Below are 16,487 nucleotides of genomic sequence, written 5' to 3'. Positions count from 1 at the left end.
GCTCCCCCACCTCCTCCTCCTCCCCCCGACCTCCAGCCCCCCGCTGCCCCCTCCCGCGAGCTCTCGCGAGAGCGGCGTGCGCCCACCCCGCCCCTCCGGCTGTGACCCCGGGTCCCTACGGTTCTGGACAACTATACAGCTCCGGACCACGCCCCGCTGATGCGTAGGGGCCGCCGAGCCGGTCGAGGGCTGTCCACCCAGTTGGGGGTCGCAGCAGAGCGCTCCGAGGTGCTTAGCTGGGTTTCAGCGATCAGGAAGGAAGTGGGCTTCAACTCCGGGATATCACGGGTCCTGCAGTGAGAGGTGGAATTGCCACCAGAGTTCTGCCCACTGTGAGTGCCCAGCAAAGGATGAGGAAGGTTATGGAGTCTGTCTGCTAGTATGTAAAAACAGGAGGGAGTTTCATCTGGTTGGAATGGTTTGGGTGTGGTTCCACCAGAAGAGAGGAAAAGGTCTAAATATGTCTTCAAGGTCCTTCTCGTTTTATGGGCGTATTTTAAAACCCTGAACTTGAAGATGATCAGCGTCCATCACCGTCTGAACAGACAAACTACGCTGTCATCAGCAGCTGGGAAAACTGCTGGGGTGACATAGTCAAGGTATGTGGAGCATACTTAGATTATAAAGCCTTGCCCTGGGCCTCTTAACTATGTGAAATGCAAGTCCCTATATAAGGGAGACAGAATCGTCTGTAGCTTCTAGAATGTTTTGTGCATCAGATTATGCAATGGTTATATGGACTGGGCCCCATAAATGCTTAATCAGCATTGCCACTGATGACCAGCCTGCCACAGCATTGTCAATTTGGGTACCCATTTATTTTACACAGGAGATGTCCATCTTCTTTACTCAAAACACCCATCAAATCCACGAATAACTTTTCAAAGAATCTGAACAAAACAAATTATGTGCAGCGATTAACCCACCTTGGGCTAATAGACTTGAAGGAGGTGCCAATATGAAATGTATTCTATTGAGTTTATGCACTATTGGTTTAGAATATTGGTAAATCAAATCATTTTTAAAAACAGAAGAAAATGTTGTAATCTTGATGCTGTCTCAGGAACAGCAGAGGTCACTGAAATAATTTGAGAAGATTTAAAGGCTCAAAAGATGCAGGGGGCTGGCCAGTGGCCTAGCAGTTAAGTTCGCTCACTCCTCTTGGGCAGGCCCGGGGTTCCCAGGCCCAGATCCCCGGCGCGGACCTAGGCACTGCTGATCAGGCCATGCTGTGGCAGCATCCCATATACAAAGTAGAGGAAGATGGGCATGGATGTTAGCCCAGGGCTACTCTTCCTCAGCAAAAGGAGGAGGATTGGCAACGGATGTTAGCTCAGAGCTAATCTTCCTCACCAAAAAAAAAAAAAAAAGTGGGAAAGGAGGAAAAAGCAGAGTTTATGTTAATATAATGAAAATAATGGATTTATGACGTAGAAGCCCTGTGTTCCAGGTGTTGATATGGTACTAACTTACTGTATAATTCCTTAAAGGCCTCACAAAGTGAGATTTGATTTACCAAATTAGGAAATTGTGTTTGGGAAGAATATGTCAGTTAACCTGTTAGAACAAGTTTCACCCACTTTAAAATGAGGGCCTTGGATTATTACATGATCTCTAAGATATCTTCAGTTCTAAAATTCTGTCATACGAGGGGCATCCTTCAGATCACTGGCAGACAGGTTCCATCTGCTCCCTGGTTTGGGAGGCTAGCTTATGTAGCCTTGTATTTAGTCTAACACAGTTTAGATGAATCTTATGACACTGAGTTAGGACAATGATTGGCAAAGGAGAGAATCTGCAAAAATACTTGTTGAATTCTTTATTACACCACTAGGAGAGTTGCCTAAAATTAACAGATGATAAAATTTAAATATAGTGGTCCTAAAAATGAGAGAAGTGTTATGTTAATAATACAGAATATAATTCCAGAGGTTACGGGCGAGCCCCGCGGCTTAGGGGTTAAGTGCGCGCGCTCCGCTGCTGGCGGCCCGGGTTCGGATCCCCGGGCGCGCACCGACGCACCGCTTCTCCGGCCATGCTGAGGCCGCGTCCCACATACAGCAACTAGAAGGATGTGCAGCTATGACCTACAACTATCTGCTGGGGCTTTGGGGGGAAAAAATAAATAAATAAAATTATTAAAAAAAAAAATTCCAGAGGTTAAATGTTTAAATCAAACAATGGCTGTCACTTAAAATTATTCAGCACTTCAGAAACATTGGGAAATTTAGAATCAAAGAGAGGGTATGTTCAAATAGACATTTCTAATTCCTATTTCTCCTTCGCCAACCCATATTGCATACCACTGTCCTCCTAAAATTTCAATTTCAAGAAGTTACTCTCCTGATCAAAATCTTATTTTGTTTATAAATCTTTGTTTATGATGCAAGATTATTAAAATTTTTATTCTATCCACCAATTTTTCAAAGAATTGGAATTATAACATGAATAGAATAGAGTAGAATGTGAGTGGGTATGTGCCCTCAAATATCTTTAAATATTCATTCGAGTTACTTTCTTGTCATAATAAACAAGTAAGTATATTTGTATAAATATAAACAAACAAGATAATTATAAATTGTGGTAAGAAATGAAATAAACAGAATAATGTAATAGAGAGTAATGGTGAAGGAAGAGGATCTAATTTTAATTTAGCTTGAGTGGTTAAGAAAGGGCTCTCTAAGGAGGTGATATTTTTGCTGAGACCTGAAGGAAGAGAAGGAGCCAGCCTTGCAAAGGGCTAGGGGATGAGCATTTTCTGATAGAGGGAATAACAAGCACAAATGCTCTAAGATAAGAAAGAGCTTAAAGAGTTCTTAGAACTGACAGGTTATGGCCTGGGCAGAGTGAGCGAGAAGAGTGGCATAGATAAGGCTGGACATGTAGACAGAGGGCAGACTGGGGCTCACAGGCCTAGGCAAGACATTTGGATTTTATTCTAAGAACATCGAGAAGTCAGCAGAGAAGTAAAATGATAAGAGGGTAAGATAAAATAATCTGAATAACACTTTATTTTTTTTAACTTGGAAAATTTCAAACCTATACAAAGGGGAAGAAATTAGTATAATGAATCCATCAGCCAGCTTCAACAGTTATCAGCTCATGATCCCTGATTAACATTTTAGAAAGATCACTCTATTATTGTGGAGAATGGACTAGAGGGGACCAACATGTCAGAAAGGAAGCCAAAAAACTATTGTAATAGTACAATTTTTTTCTCAACAATTGTGATTTGGTTTAGGGTAGTGTCATTAATAAGAGAAAGAAGAAATTAATAATCTCAAGGTAAAACCAACAGCTCTTGGTGATTGATTGCAGGGGCTGGGAAAAGAAGTCAAAGATTACTCCTATTTTTTTGGCTTTTTCAACTGGTGGATGGTAATGCCATTTATTGAAATAAATGAGTCACAATTTGGGGGTAAAACTAAACATTCCATTTTAGATATGTTAACTTGGAGATGTCTTTTAGATATCAAAGTAATGATGTCAGGTAGAGTTTTGACTTTGACTGCTGTGCAAAACTTGGGGAGAGATCTGAACTAGAAGTATGAAAGCAGGAGTCCTCAGTAAGTAAACAGTATTCAAAGCCATAAGATGGGCTTTGAAATAGGAATTTATATGCCAGATGAGAATAGACTTAGCAAAGTGTTACCTTTAAGCATCTGTGTTTCTTCTTTCTTTACTTCTCTTTCCAGATATCTCAGTTTTCTGATCACCATTTACCTTCTCTCCCTCAATTGTGTTTATATTCTCCTTTTCCCTCAAAGTGAGGGTTTCTACAACCTTAAAGAAAATGATTCATTGTAACTTTTTATCTGATAAATTAATCATTTCATATATTAACTAATATGTTACCCTCCCCAGACAAAATAACACCATTTAAAGCCAAGTTTCCAAATAGTAGGTGAGGAGAAATTTCTCCTTATAGAAGCATTTCAGTTAAAAAAAAAATGAAGTGGGAATGATTGGATTATTAGAATATCACCATTTTTGCAATCCCTAATGGATTAATGGATCTAGGCATTGATCATCAATGGCTGCTAGTATCACAACAAGAGAGGCACCCACCTTTTATGTGCATCCTGACGGAAGAACATATCATCACCTGTGAAGACGTCTTGCCAACAAAAGAGATCCTGAATCTGGTCAAGCCTTTAGATCAAATTTATCAAATTACAGGAAATACAGGGAACAGAAGAATATGGTAAAGAACATGTTAAATGACACTGCATGGATGCAATCAGCAAAATCCAAACTATGGAGAAACTATGCAGGACCCACTTTCTTCTATAGATGAATTACAGGGAAAAAATAGTGCTGAAGGAGAAACCTAAAGGTTAAAAGAAACATAAGAGACATATCAACCAATTATAAATGTGTGGACTCATTTGCATCCTGATTCAAACAAGCAATCTGAAAAAGAATGATAACAAATGTTTATGTCATTTATAGACAACTGAAAAGTTTGAACATGGGATATTTGATGTTACTAAGGACTGATTATTAATCATGGTGATGATGTGGGTTTTTTTTAAGAGCCTTATTTTTTAGAAATATGTACTGAAATATTTACAGAAGAAATAATATGCCTGGGATTTGCTTCAGAATAATGTGGGAGGGGGAGTAGGAGTATAGATGAAACGAAATTGGCCATAAGTTGACAATTATTGAAGCCAGGTATTGAGTACGTGAGGATCATTATACTGTGCTGTTTACTTTTGTTTAGTTTTGAAATTTTCCGTAATAAAAAGAAAAACAAACATATAGCAAGTCTCCTTTTGAAAAGACCTAGAAGTGTTATGAATGATAGGGATTTAAAATTTGCTGATATAGAAGATGATTGTTTAGACTAGAGAGTTCTTTCCTTGCCCTCACATTAGCCAGCTTTTCCTGCCTGGATATGAAGATGTACTTTTACCTATAAAACTAAAAACAAAGGCTGCTAATGCCAGAGAGAAGAAATGCTGAATTCCAATCCTGTGGCTTAATCTGGGCCTCAGTATTTCTTAAGCAGCTGTTCTGTTCTGATTTAGATATGTGATCTGACTCTATACGAATAGGTACCTGTAGGACAAATATTAGAAAAAGTATACCTGGGCAACAAATCCTTAGTAACCTGATAAAATGCATTGTTGTGCAGAAGTGTTTTGGTTACATAACATCTAGATTGATGTGGTAAGTATTCCATCTAATTAGCTTATTACATAAGATTGTTTTTATAGCTACCATTTATTGAATATTTCTGATGGACCAGTCACTCTGCTAAGCTTTTCATTTGTATTATCTCTGTTTCATTTATTCCTTACACTGCCCCATGAGGTTGATATTAGGTGTTAGGTTTCCCCTTTTGTAGATAGGGAAACTAATGCTGAGAGGTTATGTCTGTAACTTGCTCAAGATCACATAGCTAGTAAGTACAATCTGAATTCTGTAAAGTCTATTTCCCTTCTCCCCTTCCCAGGATGACCTAAATTAGGATGAATATATTCTAAATGAATTTTGGCATGCTACATAATCCCACTTAACATAGCTAGCAATTCAACCTGACCCTTATCAATGCTTTGTAGATTTTAATTCTTATCTTGCTTCATTAAAGACAAACCAATGAATAGTTAGAAATGCTTCTCAAGGGGCCGGCCCTGTGGCTTATCGGTTAAGTGCGGGTGCTCCGCTACTGGCGGCCCGGGTTCGGATCCCAGGCGCGCACCGACGCACCGCTTGTCTGGCCATGCTGAGGCCGTGTCCCACATACAGCAACTAGAAGGATGTGCAACTATGACATACAACTATCTACTGGGGCTTTGGGGGAAAAAAAGGAGGAGGATTGGCAATAGATGTTAACTGAGGGCCGGTCTTCCTCACAAAAAAAAAAAAAAGAAAAAAAATGCTTCTCAAGGACATATTATTTTGACATAATAGAAAAGAATGGAATTATAAAAGTTTGGTCCATGAAGGTTGGTCTCTCAATGCATTTATCACTAAAAGCCATAAGGCATCAAAACGCAAAGCTTCTTATTTAATGTGTTACAATGGAAGAAGGACTCTTTTATTGATCCCAAATCTAACCCAATACCTCCTCTTCAACTGTTCTTTCTTTTTTGTGTGTGTGTGTGAGGAAGATTGGCCCTGAGCTAACATCTGTCCCCATCTTCCTCTATTTTGTATGTGGGATGCCACCACAGCATGGCTTGATGAGTGGTACGTAGGTCCGCGCCTGGGACCCGAACCTGTGAACCCCAGGCCGCAGAAGTGCAGTGCGTGAACTTAACCACTACGCCACCAGGCTGGCTCCCAAGCTGTTCATTCTTTTGAAGGTGAGGTTTGTGCAATAGAATCCTAGATTTAAGAGAACGATGATGGGGCTGGCCGGGTGGTGCAGCAGTTAAGTGCACGCACTCTGCTGCGGCGGCCCAGGATTCACAGGTTCGGATCCCGGGCGTGCACCAACGCACCGCTTGCTAAGCCATGCTGTGGTGGCGTCCCACATAAAGTAGAGGAGGATGGGCCCGCATGTTAGCCCAGGGCCAATCTTCCTCAAGAAAAAAACGGAGGATTGGCATCGGGTGTTAGCTCAGGGCTAGTCCTCCTCACCAAAAAAAAAAAAAAGAGAGAACAATGAGGTGCAAATTGTTCATCTATCCACACAAGTATGTATTGTCTATTATGAGCCTCTGTGAGCAAAAAACGAGGAAATAGTCCCTGCTGTCATGAATCCTATAGGTCATTGGGAAATACAGACACTCTAACAAATAAAAACAAAATTAGTAATTGTATACGTGTCAAGAAAGAAAAATCCATGTGTATGTGAGTATACGTTACAGGGACCTCACCTAGTTTGGTGGTCAGAGATTTGGATCCTGTGCATTCAGAAGTGAATAGTATGTTTTTACTCCTTGCATTTAAATCCCTGTTACATTTATAAATAGCATAATTTAATAAAACTTCTACTTTCCCACTCATCATTGCCAACCCACTTTTGGTGTTTTGAAGCACCACGACATAGAAATTGATTTTTGTTTTGGAGAAGCCAGACCTTTAGAACTTTTCAGAAGGTGCTACTTTCGGAATAATTTTGAAGATCTTAATCCATAGGACAAAAATCATAAAAGATTTCTTGCATGGACCTTGCACTTGTTCAATAAATGTGGAATTTCTTGATCTGTCAGGTTTACCGTTGTCCGTGATTAATTGTTTTGCCCACTAAACTTAAACCGTGTAGGCATTTTTTCAGTCAGCTGCACGGGAAGAAGGAGGAGGAAGGGTCCTTTCTCAACCTATTCAAAGCTGCGTTTCCCAAGTTGATGCGACATTGCCAAGGTCAGAAAGCCTAAAATTAACTCCACCAGCTGTGTTTTGGTTTGCTTCATATAGCCCATGGGCTTAGGGGGCTCAATCTGCTGGGCTTGCTCGCTGCTACAATCTGCTGTGCTCTTAAAAGTTTGTTTGCCTGGTGTGCACGTTGTGCACAAGATGTGGTAACCAAGAGCTTGAAAGGACATGGGGACTAAACAAATAAGTCTCTCCTTTAATCTCAAAAAAACCTAGCAGCGATGTAGGGGGTGAGGGATGGAGGATTCGCTACTATGTCAGATGAGCAGCTTAACTTTTAACCTTGCTGAAGTTTCCCAAGAGCAGACTGTTGATGTGCTGTCAAAGACCAGGATGATGATGTAGTTTCAAAGAGTATGTGTTTTTAGCCCACCCATCTCCACGAGGTCCTTTAGCATGAAGGACCATATATAGACATAAAGAGTATCCCAACTGGCTGCAACTTAAAAATATCCCAAGACTCAGCAGCTGTTGCTTTCGCCCACACAAATTCACAGTTGGCTTAATTAAGTAGTGCCTGTTCTCAAGAGCTGCAGCCCTCTAGGTTGTGCCTAGGTACTTATGCTGCTTCCCCCATCTCTATTCTCTTCTGCAGAGTAACTTAAAGCAGAATGGATGAATGAAAGGGATAAGTATGAGCAGTTTGGGGTTTGCATCCATGTAAATAATGAAATGGGGAAGTCGGATCTTCCAGTATCGTCTTGAAAGCCGGCCTATACGGCCACTGGATTCCAGGGACGCTAGGCAGTCCCTAGACTTGGCCATTTGTTCTCTCTTGCTCATGGCTGTTACCACACCCTCTTCTTGGCATCTCTCTCATGTTTTCCATAGTTGTCATAGTCATAACCATAGCAACTCAAGCAGGCCACAGTCCTCTTATAGCTGGAGCCATGAGATACTGCTTTACACGATATAATTCTCTTATCCTGCACCAACAGGACTCTGGTCCCAGATAGTCAACCCATTTGTTTTTCCTCAGGAGAAATATTCCAACCCTCCCAAAATATCACTATCCTTACGGTCTGTATGGCATCAGGGCAACCAGGAAGCATCTACAGAGAAGAAGACCAAGGTAATCAGTCTCACCTTGAAATTTGACCATGTTTTTCCAAATCCCTTATTTATAGGCTGTACTCTGTGTCTCTACACCAATTATTCCATTTGAGTACAGGATAAAGGGATTTAGTAAAATAAAACCATAGTGGGCAGGAAGATTTCCTGTCCAAAACAGAGCTTTTAAAGGAAGTGATCTTGTAATGCACTCCTTATAAGGAATCTATCTGAGACCTTCCTGGAGCCCTGCAGGATTAAGGACCACTTGCAAGATTCATTCATTCAGTCATTCATTCACTTGGCAACATTTAGTGAAGATCTACCATAAACCAGTTATCATGCTAAGGGTGAGGATACAAAAGAAATACACAACATCACAACCCTCAAGGAGTTCGTTTCTAGTGGCGGAGACTGACGTATAAACAAATAATTACAGCACAAAATCCCTCTTATGATAGGATTATATGCAACGGGCTACAGGAGCCCAGCTAGTGAAAAAGTGTTGATTTGAGGAGGAAGATAAGGATCAAAGAGAGTTTTCCCAAAAAAGCAAGTCTTAAAGGGTTATTAGACTTTCTCCAGCTGAGGAAGGGATGATAGAGGAGTAAGAGGCAGAGAGAAGGCATTGCAGGAAGATGATGCCGCATGTGTAAAGCCCAGAGGCATGAAAAAAATACATGTGTAGACAAAGGAAATGTTGACTGCTACAGCCTTTTACACCTTAGTATGACCTCGCATTCATTCATTCAACAAATATTTATCAAGCACTAACTATATGCTAGTTACTTATGTAAGCACTGGGGATGTAGTAGGGTACAAAACAAAATCCCCAACCCCAAGAGGTGTACATTCTAGTGGGGAGAAGATATTCTGAATTTGTCAGGGTATTAACTCTCTGGTTGTATTTGCATTTTAATTATCCCTAATTATAGCATGAAATCTCAAACCTTATTAAAGGAATATATATATATTTTTTGTGAGGAAGATTAGCCCTGAGCTAACATCCATGCCAATCCTCCTCTTTTTGCTGAGGAAGACCAACCGTAAGCTAACATCTATTGCCAATCCTCCTCCTTTTTTCCCCCTTTTCTCCCCAAAGCCCCAGTAGATAGTTGTATGTCATAGTTGCACATCCCTCTAGTTGCTGTATGTGGGACGCCGCCTCAGCATGGCCGGACAACCGGTGCATTGGTGCACGCCCAGGATCTGAACCTGGGCTGCCAGTAGCAGAGTGCCTGCACTAAACCACTAAGCAACAGGGCTGGCCACTTATTAAAGGAATATTTTAAAAGAATAAAGGTATCAGGAATCAAGTAGGGAAGAAATTCTGGAGTCACAGCACAAAAACAAAAGTCTTCTGACCACCAAACAGACAATAGTTCAATGCTCATTTGAACTCTGCTTTAGTTGCTATCACAGAATCACAAATCCAGTCCTGTGAGAGGTGCCATGAATATTTAAAGTATAGCCTTTAGCCATAAACTCAGTGACTGTATGGTCAAATGTCAGGTCTGAAATTGGAACAGGTGTGTGTGTATGTAAAGAAATTAAGATGGACCCACAACTCTGTTCTTAGGAACAAAGCCTGCCCCTTCTCTCCTGCCTCTTTCCTCCCTCTGGCAACCTCCAGGGACCTGTGTTATCTATCAGAGTCACTGTCATAGGGCTGTCATGCTTGCAATTTCCATAAATCTTTCCTGGATCATCAACAACCCTCACAGGAGGGCAGGGGGCGGGGAGATGGCTACACAGCAAGGCTCAAAAGACCAGTTCCTCCCAGGAGGCCCCAGTGGTTACTCTGGATAGTACTGAAAGCAGCTCTTTGTTCCCTGTAATACTCTGGAGCCAACTGTGGCTGCCTGACCTGCCATGGCTCTTAGAGAGCTTGTATAATCATGGAAGCATACGAGAATCTCCGGAAATGCTGGAAAGAGACCACAGAATCTTCAGGAAATGAGAGGAACTAATATTTATTTTATGCTCTGTAATTTTCTGCCAGTAATCTTACAAGACTCTTTATATCTCGTTTAATTCCTACCACCACCCTCTGAGGAAGAAGTTATTGTCCCAGTGCTATGGATGAGGATATTAAATCACATCTAACATAACACCAGTAGTAAGTAGTAGATCCAGGTCTGTCTAATTCATGGAGAATTAAAATATCTCAGGGCTTTATATTATTGAAGAGTGGGGATTTTAAGTGGTACACAAATATAGCGTTATATAATATTGAATCTCATATTAAGAAAGTTATTCCCCTTTAAATTCATTTTCATTTCTTCTGATTATGTCAAAGAGAAAGTCTTGGTCTGATGCTAGTATGTCTTGAACACCTCTCTAACACTCAGTCTCCCTTTTTAAGAGAGAGCCACAGGTTTTAGACACAGAGACTTCAGCAGGCAACAATATCTAGCTGGAGCTTCATAACATTTTGCTCTTATTGAATTTATTTGTATGTTATTCTATTGCATAAGGCATGTGATACTAGTTTTCATTTACATAGTGATATAAAGTAGAGCCTATTGGTTAAGCTTAGGATCTCTAGCATCATACTCTCAGGTTCAGCTACTTACTAGCTGGTTGACCTTGGACAAGTTAATTAACCCTCAGTTTCCTCACTTGTAAAACAGGTTTAATGGTAGTATCTACCGAATAAGGTTGATGTGTGGATTCAATGACATATTGCATGTTAAGCACTTTGAACAATATTTAAAATATACTATTGCTCAATAAATGTTAGTTATTATGAAGTATAAAAGAAAATGACCTAAGTCAGGGTTTCTCATCTTTGGCACTGCTGACATTAGGGGCCAGATAATTCTTTGTGGTGGGAGGCTGTGCTGCGTACTGAAGAATGGTTAGCAGTATGCCTGCCCTCTATCCACTAGTTGCCAGTAGCATCCAGTTATGACAAATAAAAATGTCTCCAGACACTGCCAAATGTCCTCCTCGGGGCAATAGCACCCCTATTGAGAACCAGTGATTTAAAGGAAAATATTAGGTAAAAACCGTACTTAGATATGACAAACATCTAAATGTGTTATGAAAAACTAAAATTGAAACACTGCTCTAAGACAGTGCTATTCAAAATTTAATTCTAAAAGTCGGAAATTACTATTTTTATTTGCGTATTTATGACTATGCTCTAGGTTTCCCATCAAAGCTAAAAGTATTCAAACAACTTAGAAGGGGTAAGTAAGGCTAGTAAGTGCAGGAAATTCATCTTTATTTTTCTTTGACCTCCTTTTTCTTCTCCTGCCTTCTCTTCCAATCAGTCTACCACCTGACACCCCTCTCCACACATACCCGTGAACTGACTAGGCAGCATCCTTCGTCCAGTCTTCTTGCACTCTCCCCCCCAAACAGGAGTGCCCTTCTCTTCTCCCAAGGCCCTATTCCCTGCTTTTTGAATGCATGTAAAATTATAATTGATGCCATATCTGTTAATATGTTTTCAGTTACAGACAGCATAAAACTACACTCTTCACTGGTTGAAACAAAGAGGAAATTTATTGATTCACAGATGAGGTTCAGAGATTGGGAAGGTTTCCGGATGAAGTTAATTCAGTGGCTCCAGCTCCATTTTTCTGCCGTTCCCTTGAGTCCGCCTTTCTCTGTGTGCCGGCTTCCTCCTCAAGTTGGTGGTGAATTGGCTACAGCAGTTCAGGACCTCACTTTCACACCTGACCATGTTCAGAGGACATTGAAGGAAATTTGTCTCTGGAAGTTATCCAATGTCTTCAATGAAAGTTCAGCCTCAGGTTATTCAGCCTTGTAAGTTTTTTCTTTTAACAATTAGATGCCTGAAAAAGTATCTCTGAAGTTCATTAGTTTACAGGGTCGTTGATAGATTAAATGAGATAATATAAGTGAAACCGCCTTGTAAACTGATATGTACTTGTAAGATATCTTTTCTCAGAAAGGTCTTTTTTAAAAAAGAATAATAAATGTGCTCAACTGGATCATTCATAGCAGAGTTTATTGTACAGACACTTATAGAACAGCAATGGAGAGTGAATGCCAAAGAAACTTCAAAGCTAGTGCCTTAGTGGGGCCAAATAGGGCTTAAGGAGACCTGATGAGTGATTCTAGACTCAAGACAGCTCTGGAGTACTGAGCAGCAGAACTCATGGACATTTTTATGCTCTGCATTGATATAGCCTGGCTGTAATAAGTGTTTCTACTTTCTGCTGTGCTGCCCCCAACTGGCAAATTATTTCTGCATTTGTAATTCAAATTGCCAGGATGGGGACAATGATTGACTTAGCCAATAACTCGTCAATTTTTGGACTAAACCCAGGCCACATCAGAGTCCACTGGCCAGCTTGTGGAGAGAATGCTCTTGGTCTCCATGATTAATAGTCTTTCAAACCCTAAATGAATGTGATTTCACACTACACGATGTGTTCTTGCACAAATCAAGAAGTTGATTTAAATAAATGGAGAGATACCACTATTCTCTGAAAACATCAGTGCTCTTTAATTAAACTATAAATTTAATGTAATTCTCTACCAATAAATATACCCATAGGATGGAGATTTCAAAAAAGGTAGGATTTTCAGAAAAAACTGAAATGTACAAGTTTAGCCATGATAATTCTGAAAAATAATGGTAGTGAGGGGGGAACAGCCTACCAGATATTAAAACATTATAACGTTAGAATGTTTAAAAGTTTGAAAAGAAAGCTAGATCAATGGAAGAGAATAGAAAGAACAGATATAGACAGGTTCCAGGGATTAGGATATGGACACCTTTGAGGGGCCATTATTCTGCTGACCACACCAGGCAAATTGATCGGCCAAAGAGAATCAACTGTAAAGCTATTATAAACAATAAAATAATTCATTAGCATGGCTGAGTATAAAACAAATATATAAAAAGCAATATCCCATCCATCTAGCAGGAAAAATGATAAAATACATAGAAATATATATGTTCTTGATTATGTAATAAAATAGTAAAAATATCATTGAGGAGGGAAAATTTCAACCTGGGGATCAGAAGTTGAAAGGAGAATTATTTTTCAGTGAGTCCCCTTTTACATCATTTACGTCATTTCATAGCCATCTATTAGTGAATATGCGAATCTGATCTTGTCACTGCCTATTTTTAAAATCCTGTATTGGTTTTTTGGTGGTTGTTGCTGCTTACCAGAATTGTTTTTGCAGGGTGTTTTGTTTGTTTGTTTGGTTGGTTAGTTGTCTGTTATCCAACTCCCTTTTCCTATTTTGGGAGAATCTGCTGTTATGTGTGGTTTTGGTAGGACTCAGTGCCATATCTTTTATTATGGAAACTGAAGGGGGAGGAAATTGGATCCTCCTGCCCCGGGCATTGACTCTGGAGGTGGTTACACTGAAGCCAAGGGACATTTAGATTCATTCACAGATCCTGCAGAAGCATCCAGCACTGGTGGAGGTGGCCTCCTGGCCAGTCTATTCTAACTGAAAAACAGCTATGGTACTTTGTGTTTTTTGACCCGAAGGAGCTCCTTGGTTTTTTTTCTGTTTTCCAAATCTTATCTTCTGCCTCCTGCTGATTTTGTGAGTCCCACAGACTGTATAATAATATGGGTTTTTTTTCCTGTTTCTTGCAACAAAAAACCCTGACTCCAGATATCAGTCAAACCTGTTAGCAAGTGTCGGGGAAGAGGGAGAATCCCCCTCCGCCCTTTCCCTTAAGGTTCTTCTGGCTGGCCAAATCATTAAAAGACAGGTTAGCAGGAGAAAATAATACCAAGTTTAATAACATGTATACATGGGAGAAACCAGGGAAACTGAGTTTCTCAACACAATAGCAAAGATTCTCATCTTAAATACTATCTTCAGCTAAAGACAAAGGAGGATGTTGGGGGTGGGGGGAGTCAGTTACAGAAGATCATCGGAAAAGCACAGTAAACAAGAGTAAGGTTATTATGCAGATTTAAGGCCTCACCTTTCACATTGATAAGTTTTTAGAGATGAGGTCATCCTCCCTCTTCCCAGTACAGAGAGGGAGATACCTTTACAAATGGAGATTTGCCTTATAAATGTAAATGTTCGTCTGGCAGCTCCTAGCAGGGCGACCTAGAGAATGTGGCCGGGAAGAGACAGAATTTTTGATAAGAGGGGCCTGTTGGTGCCTTTCCTATTGTAACATCTATTTTACATTGTATTACAGCCATCATATGACAGTAACTCCTTCCTGGAACAGGTCTTCTATGTTAAATTCTTTAGGCAGTTAGTGGGGGAGGTCAAATGTCTGTCAGAGAAAACAATCAAGGTAAAGAGACATATTTCAGGGTGACCAAATCTTGATCTCCCACACAAGTCATGCAAAGCCCCACCTTTTTTTGTAGCCTTCTCTCTCGTTCACTTCATCCCCAGTGCATCTTGGATTTTTCATAATTTCCTCACATGCCATGCCTTTTTACCCCTCCATACCCATGTAGAATGCTTTCTTCCCTAAACAAAGAGGCAAGTGCCTTCTGAGTTTTTAATACCCACTTAATTCAACTATAATTTCTCTGAATCATCCCCTCATAGTACTTTCTGTCCTACTTCTATGGTCTATTACAGTGCTTATCATATTATGTTTGAAATATTTGAATTATTCTGTATCAGACTGAGAAGTCCTAGGGAGGATCAGACCAACAGGGCCTGGTCTGGCATACAGCATATTGAGGCTCCTTCGTAACTATTAGTTGACTAAATGAGTGAAATTAGTTAAATGCATTTTTGATGATTCAAGATTACTATGACCACCCACCACCCTATTTTTTGCCCATTTCACTATAGCTCTTTGAGGTTAAAAAAGGGTATAGGATGATTTGTTCCTTTAAAAATATATTTAAATGGCCTGGCCCTCTGGCTAAGTGGTTAAGGTTCCATGCGCTCCTCTTTGGCAGCCTGGGTTCATCAGTTCGGATCGTGGGCGTAGACCTACTCCACTCACCAGCCATGCCTTGGCAGTGTCCAATATACAAAGTGGAGGAAGATTGACACAGGTGTTAGCTCAGGGCTAATCTTCCCCAAGCAAAAAAAAGAGGAGGATTGGGGCTGGCCTGGTGGCATAGTGGTTAAGTTCACGCACTCCACTTCAGTGGCCTGGGGTTCGTGGGTTCGGATCCCTGGCATGGACATGCACACTTCTCATCAAGCCATGCTGTGGTGGCATCCCACATACAAAATAGAGGAAGATTGGCACAGATGTTAGCTCAGGGACATTCTTCCTCAAGCAAAAAGAGGAAGATTGGCAACAGGTGTTAGCTCAGGGCCAATCTTCCTCACCAAAAAAAAAATATATATATATATATATTTTTTTTTTTACAATAGTCAGGATAGAGAAACAACCTAAAAAAGTCCATCAGTGGATGAATGGATAAAGAAAATGTGATGGATATATACACAATGGAATACTACTCAGCCATAAAAAAGATGAAATCTTGCCATTTGCAACAACATGGATGGATCTTGAGGGTATTATGCTAAGTGAAATAAGTCAGATGAAGAAAGACAAATACAATAATATTTTACTCATATGTGGAATCTAAAAAAAAAATGAAAAAACAAAATAAAATACAACAAACTCAAAAAAATTAAAATAATAATATATTTAATATTTGGCAGCTTAAAAATGGCTTCCACATATATTTTCTTAGTTGATTTTTGTTACAACCATGTGTAGTAAGCTAGCATAATGAGTTTCAGAGAGATTGAGTAACTTTCCTAAGGTGACATGACTTATAAGTGGTAATAGTAATAAAATTAATAAAGGAAAAACATGTAACTTTTATTTAACACTTACTATGTCCAAACAATGTTTTTTCGCTTACTGTATCTAATTTGATTCTTTCCGTTATGTGGTAAGTATCATTATTATCTCCATTGTATTGATGGGGAAATGGAGACCACCAATTAGTAAGTGATAAAGCTGATATTTACACTAGAGCTATTGAAAGGGAATCAGTGTCCCAAATCATTATGCTACCCTGGTGCTTTTACTATAACCTCCTGCTGGCTCCTAATGGACATACTTTATGGCTTCTTATAGCTTCTTTTCATGCTATTATCTTCTTAGCGTGCAGTGCCATCTTGCTACTGCTAATTCACTACTTCTTATCTGTGCT

The 16,487-nt window shown here is 40.0% G+C and overlaps 1 long non-coding RNA gene across 1 annotated transcript; it reads left to right on the top strand.

Annotated features, from left to right (window-relative positions):
• Positions 1-76: 76 nt before the first annotated feature.
• On the top strand, positions 77-12,344 carry LOC131409681 (uncharacterized). Its single transcript, XR_009220982.1, has 2 exons — positions 77-599; positions 11,841-12,344. It is a non-coding gene; the product is annotated as an uncharacterized LOC131409681 (long non-coding RNA).
• The last annotated feature ends 4,143 nt before the right edge of the window (positions 12,345-16,487 follow it).

The sequence above is a fragment of the Diceros bicornis genome, chromosome 8 (genome assembly GCF_020826845.1).
Source record: "Diceros bicornis minor isolate mBicDic1 chromosome 8, mDicBic1.mat.cur, whole genome shotgun sequence".
Classification (NCBI taxonomy): Eukaryota; Metazoa; Chordata; class Mammalia; order Perissodactyla; family Rhinocerotidae; genus Diceros; species Diceros bicornis.
This window is presented reverse-complemented; position numbering and strand designations above follow the sequence as displayed.